General features: G+C 36.8%; 1 pseudogene; it reads left to right on the top strand.

Annotated features, from left to right (window-relative positions):
• The first annotated feature begins 283 nt into the window (after nucleotides 1-283).
• LOC120112751 lies at nucleotides 284-6,691 on the top strand (annotated as a pseudogene).
• The last annotated feature ends 40 nt before the right edge of the window (nucleotides 6,692-6,731 follow it).

Raw genomic sequence — 6,731 nt, 5'->3', positions numbered from 1 at the left:
GTGTGCTGATTATTCTTTATAAATTGTCAATTATGTGGTATACAATACAATAGAGACTTACTGGACAATGAAGATTTAGATTACTCATCAAATATAGGTTTCAACATAAATTTGTGGAAGCTAATATATTCAGATTGCTGGTTCAATTTGTTAGTAAAAAAATAAAAATAATAATGCAAACGTGAATGCTGTTGATTGTAGTCACTAATATCAAGGACTATTAAAAATTAACCCTTCATTCTCTTGGCTGCTGTCTTTTCCTTTTTATGCATATTGAGAAAATACAAATTCTGCTTTGTTATGTGCAGGTGGTACATTTGCTCTTTATTCACTGCTTTGCCGCCATGCAAATATAAATACTATTCCCAACCAACATAGAACAGATGAAGAATTAACAACATACAGTCGTAAGACTTATGATGAGAATTCGCTAGCCGCGAAAATCAAGAGATGGTTAGAGACACATTCTTATAAAAAGAATGCTCTTCTCATTCTTGTTCTTATTGGTACTTGTATGGCAATTGGAGATGGGATTCTTACTCCAGCTATATCAGGTCAGTTTGTTCTATATTTTCCTTCTCCATGGTTAGTAGCTTGACTGTATTGCTTTTCTGTATGCAGTCTCTTAAGACAACTTGCTCCCTGTAATCCCCTTCATGTATCCATTTACATAAGCTCCTGGAGTTAGTGATTTAGATTAATATATATATATTTTTGAGGTAGAACCAGATCTTGTTTACATTTTTTTCTTCTTTCCTGTAACTATATCTAACAGCTTATTGACTCCCTTAGTTGCAAAGATTTGTTCCTTATGTTCAAGTCTTTCATTACAGCAATATTTTTAGTCAAAGATCGGTTTCATGTTCTTCGAGCTTTTCTACCTGACAATACGTGACTTACAAACCAGTGCAAACACGCACGCATTATATATTGTAATTAGTTCACAGAAAATCCACATTATTGTACAAAGTGTTGGATCTTACTCCTTACAACGTGGGCATCATTTGTGGTTGTCCAAACAAATCTCCATTCCATGATCAGAATCTAGGATCATGATTATCGAGCTTCTGCTGCTGCTAGTTCCCTAAATTCTCCCTCCATTTTTTGCCTCCTGCATTTCTTCTGCATCTATGGCGTGGATCTATGTCATTAAGATTCTGACAGCCATTTGGTGATTGCATCTTCTAGGGTGTAATTCTTGCATATATATTTAGTAACATGCCCTTTGTGAGAATATGATGCATTGGCTACTTTTTCTTTTTCTTCTTCTATTATCATCATCATTGTTATTGTTATTGTTATTGATATTGTTTGTGCAAATGTGCTGCATTTATTATAGCATTTTGCTCTCTGCAACTACCATTGCATCTTCATAGTTTTGCCCAAAAACGTCCCCCCAATTAAAAGACATGCATCTAAGTCTCTAATTCAACATTTTCATTCTTTTGCTGCAGTATGATTCTTTACTTTTGATCTTTTCTATAGGAGGATCTAGCATTAACCTATGATTGGTCTATCTTCCTATGTCAGTGGGTCTATAAAAACCAGAAACAGTGATCTACTATAGTCATACAAATATTACATAATAATCATTTTTATGATTTGTCCGTATTTATACTTTCATTATATCTCTGTGGTCAATCATTGAGATTCTTGGAACTGGGTTATTTTTACCATGGTATCTGGTTTATGGGCGCATAAGATTTATGTTAGAGATTTAAAAGGTAAGATTTTCGACAGATGGTGGGTCAACCATCACATGGTATGCATGAGTTTGGTGTAGTGGAAGAATTGCTTTGATGAATGGTTATAATTCTGTCAACCCTAGAAATTTGATATCAGGAATTCATTTTATTATATAGTTTGTTTTAAAATTTATGTTGATTGTTCTCTGATTTGAGATATACATATTTGATTGAAGGCTGTGATCCATATCTGATATGCTATCAGATTTTTTGTCTATGAATTGATATGTTTGCTCCTAAACTGTTTTCTTTTTTAACAGAAGATTCAATATGTTTATGTTTTGTAAATTAGGTTTTCTTATAGAGGCCTCGACCATCACATTGCTTCACCAATAGGCCGTAGCAAGGTTTGCCATACAGGTCAGTACCATATCATACCAGTACCGAACCGGTATGCAGTCTCATACCATACCAATATTTGGTACGTCTCGTACTATATACCAACATTGTAATAGAATAGTACTGGTATGGGTCTGGTACCGAGACGGCGAACCTCAGGCTGTAGCCTTAAACATGGTATACTGTTTGCATGGCTCAGAAATAACCAAAAAAAAATCTTAAAATCTCTTTGGTAGTAGAATATCATATTTCATTATTTTTCTCAGGTTACTATCTCCTAGAGAGTTTTGCATAACAGTATACAACTCTTAAATAAATATTAAATATTTCCTTTGCCTAACCTTACAAGCAAAAAGAAATAAAGAGTTTGATTTAATTGTAAAGGCATCCAAACGAGGACTAAATGCTTAAGGTTTTCCATTAAGTTTCAGATACTCTTTTTTTTTTCAAGGCATTTCCATGGAAAAATAATAAGTTTCACCAAACATTTTTCATTGAATGTGCTGGAAAAATTGTCACTGTTTTGTATAAGTTTTTAAAGGGGCTCCTTCAATTGTCCAAGTTTTTCCCAGGATTCTTTCGCATTTTATAGTGCACTCTTACTGCTAATGTTTCTATGAGTGTCTTGGATGTGATTGCTCTGTTAGCCTCTCTAAAATTCTAACTTTAAAATTTTATCTTTCTGCAGTTCTTTCAGCATCAGGTGGAATAAAGGTTGACCATCCCAACATGAGTAATGGTATGGCTTTTACCACCTATATGTGCTTTGATGCATACTCTTGAATTCATGGATCCCTTGAAGCTCTCAATTTCAAAAAATCATTTTTCTCACTTATAAGCTCTAGAATACTATCAATCTATTTCGTACCAATTATACTCTTAGGCATAGATGCCAATTTTTCTCATTTATTGGACCTGATGATAAGGATTGGTCATTCCATGAAATTCTCCATTATAAACATATTATAAATGCCCTTCAAAGGGCATGTCTGGACTGAAAATGAAATATTTTAATATTACTGCTATGGAAAGAAAAAAAAATCATATGTTATGTTCTTAGACAACTAGATGTTCACTTGTATTATGAATATCAAAAAGTCCCTTAAATCATGGAATTAGAAATTTCTACTTTGAGTAGAATTTCCTAATAATTTTCCATTTTTCAACTTTTTCCTTCTAATTATTAAACAACTGCTGGAAAATCTAAACACTTAAAGTCTGAAATTTGAATTATAAAGGGATCATGTTTTTGAATGATAAAGCTTCCTAAAGTAATGAAAATAAAAAAATGACTTTAGTTGAATTATGCACGGCTAATTGCTTTTTCATTCTCATGTCCCAATGTCTCAGATGTGGTTATACTTGTTGCTGTGGTCATATTAGTTGGTTTATTTAGCATGCAACACTATGGTACAGACAAAGTTGGATGGCTTTTTGCTCCCATCGTTCTCCTCTGGTTTTTATTGATTGGTGCTATTGGTGCTCTAAACATATGGAAATATGATAGTTCTTGTTCTCAAGGCTTACAATCCAATTTATACATATCGGTATTTTAGAAGAGGGAAACTTCATAATTGGACCTCTCTTGGAGGAATTCTTCTTAGTATCACAGGTGAGATTCTTCTGAACTGATGCACCTTCTTGTGGTGCGTCATTGTATGTAACCATGGATTTTTCTTGGTATACTGAAAGCTAACTTGCATTGTCCTGCAACATTATTATGCAGGGACAGAAGCATTATTTGCTGATCTGTGTCACTTTCCTGTCCTAGCTGTTCAGGTATTTATTATCAATTCACACAATTATGATCAATATCTTAAGTTGAATGTGCTCAGATTATGTGTTTTCCGTTTGCAGATTGCTTTCACCCTCATTGTGTTCCCTTGTCTTCTTATGGCATACACCGGACAAGCTGCTTATATAGTTAGCAATAAAGGGCATGTGTTTGATGCTTTTTATCGTTCTATTCCAGGTCCCTTCTGACTCTTACAGTACAGAATCCTTTAAGTCTCTTTCTATATAAGTGGATGGTGACATCTTTTTATTTTTTTAGATAGTATATACTGGCCAGCTTTTATCATTGCAACAGCAGCAGCAATTGTTGCGAGTCAAGCCACCATATCTGCAACATTTTCAATAATCAAACAAGCACTTGCACTTGGTTGTTTTCCAAGGGTCAAAGTTGTTCATACATCAAAAAAGTTCCTCGGTCAGATATATATACCAGATATTAATTGGGTCCTTATGGTTCTTTGCATAGCTGTCACAGCTGGATTCAAAAATCAAAGTCAGATTGGAAATGCATATGGTAAGCTGTTAACTTCACACACATCAACAATAATTTCATGACCTATTTGCTTTATTTTAAAACAGTCAGATGTTACAATGAAGTAGCAATGATGACAATATTTCATATGAAGACTTATCATGTGACTAATCATCATAAGGTTTGATACTTAAGAGTTAAGATACTTTTGCATACAGTTCAAAAAATGCTTATTTGCTTGTTATCCCTCAAAAAGTTTAAAGTGAACATACATCCCTCTAAAAGCGTACAACTTGCACATATGCCTCATAAAATCTGCAAGTTATGGATATGCCTCTCCAAAATCTAGCAATTGCATACACACCCCTATGCAAGATTCTTTGAACCCGATACCAGGATGTACTGGGCCGACAACTGCTTTGGTATGGTACTAGTATGTGCCGTACCAAGCCAAATTATACTAGAACCAAGGAGGGAGAGAAGGAGAAGACGAAGGAGAAGGAGAGGGAGGGAGGGAGGGATAGAGAGAGAGGGAGAGGGGGGAGGCGTACCTCGTCGTCGCAAAACCCTAACCTTAGCTGTTGTCGTTGCATCATCGCCATGGAGCATCGAGAGAGAGGGCATCAGGAGAGTAGAATTGAGAGAGGGAGTGAGGGAGAGGGGGAGGAGAATTAAGAGATCAGGAGAGAGGAAGAAAACGTAGGTGTAGCAAATCATGCTAACAATAGCATAATCACAGGGGGGACCAGGATGGCTTTTTCAAAGAAAACATCAGCAGAAAGCACTCTGAGCAACTCTCAACTGTAAAAACTTAGTAGACACCAATAGATATATATTTGCAAGTGGAAAATATAATCAATGACTTAATGCTGCCACCTGCATGATATATCATGCTGAGATTCGATTATTTTTAAGTTGCTCTATGTGTCTGATTTCCATGCAGTTAGAACCTGTGACCAGCAAGTTGATTGTTCATGACTTTGAAATGGCATTCCATTTTGTGCCATAACTATTTTTTGGTTTTCTGCAAAAATCTAGTTTTAATTGATCATTGAACAAGTTGTCATTTTTCATAATATAATTTGATTATATGTGCTTGATACATGAATCTCTCCATTAAATTTCTTCATGCTTGTTTCATAATAATAAATAAATTCTATATTTTATGAACAGGAACTGCTGTGGTGATAGTTATGCTGGTGACAACATTTCTTATGGTCCCTATAATGCTGTTGGTATGGCGGAGCCACTGGATCCTTATTGTCATCTTCACCGGTCTTTCCTTGCTGGTGGAACTCCCATACTTCTCTGCAGTGCTCTTCAAGATAGACCAAGGTGGTTGGGTTCCACTTGTCATCGCTGCTGTCTTCCTCCTCATCATGTATATATGGCACTATGGAACTGTGAAGCGGTATGAGTTTGAGATGCACAGTAAGGTCTCAATGGCCTGGATCTTGGGCCTTGGCCCCAGCCTTGGCCTGGTTCGGGTCCCTGGCATAGGCTTCGTGTACACAGAGCTGGCAAGCGGCGTTCCTCGCATCTTCTCCCACTTCATTACCAACCTCCCTGCCATCCACTCTGTTGTCGTCTTCGTCTGTGTCAAATACCTCCCAGTCTACACAGTACCTGTGGAAGAACGGTTTCTTGTAAAAAGGATTGGTCCGAAGAATTTCCACATGTTCCGCTGTATTGCAAGGTATGGATACAAAGATCTCCACAAGAAAGACGATGATTTTGAGAAGATGCTCTTTGATAGCCTCTCTCTTTTTGTTCGTCTTGAAAGTATGATGGAAGGATACTCTGATTCTGACGAGTACAGCTTATGCGGGCAGCGGACCGAGAAATATAGTGATTTCCTTCTTACTGAGAATGGCAATGGCAACAGAGTCTCCTCTAATGTAGAGCTAACGTACTCACCATCGAATGATTCTATAGTACCTGCCCAATCCCCGCTCCATGGAAATGGTTTAGTGAGCTCATCAGGCCAGACAATCCAGACAGTTGGGGATGAATTGGATTTCTTGAACAGGTGCAAGGATGCTGGGGTGGTGCACATTCTTGGGAACACAATTGTGAGGGCTCGGAGGGATTCGGGAATTATTAAAAGGATAGCTGTTGATTACATTTATGCCTTCCTTCGGAGGATCTGCAGGGAAAACAGTGTGATCTTTAATATTCCCCATGAGAGCCTATTGAACGTGGGACAGATATTCTATGTATAATTCATCTGATCAAGAAAAGGTGGTCAGCTGCACTTGCGGCCTGCTCTCTTTCCGTAAAACTTCTTTTCAAATGTGGGATCTTTACAAGAAGAATGTAAAGGTGGGACTGTTTTCATAGATGCCTTGCTTTTTCTTTATTTTGCTCGATGGTCTTACTTG

Source organism: Phoenix dactylifera, chromosome 12, assembly GCF_009389715.1.
Source record: "Phoenix dactylifera cultivar Barhee BC4 chromosome 12, palm_55x_up_171113_PBpolish2nd_filt_p, whole genome shotgun sequence".
Taxonomy (NCBI): Eukaryota; Viridiplantae; Streptophyta; class Magnoliopsida; order Arecales; family Arecaceae; genus Phoenix; species Phoenix dactylifera.
This window is presented reverse-complemented; position numbering and strand designations above follow the sequence as displayed.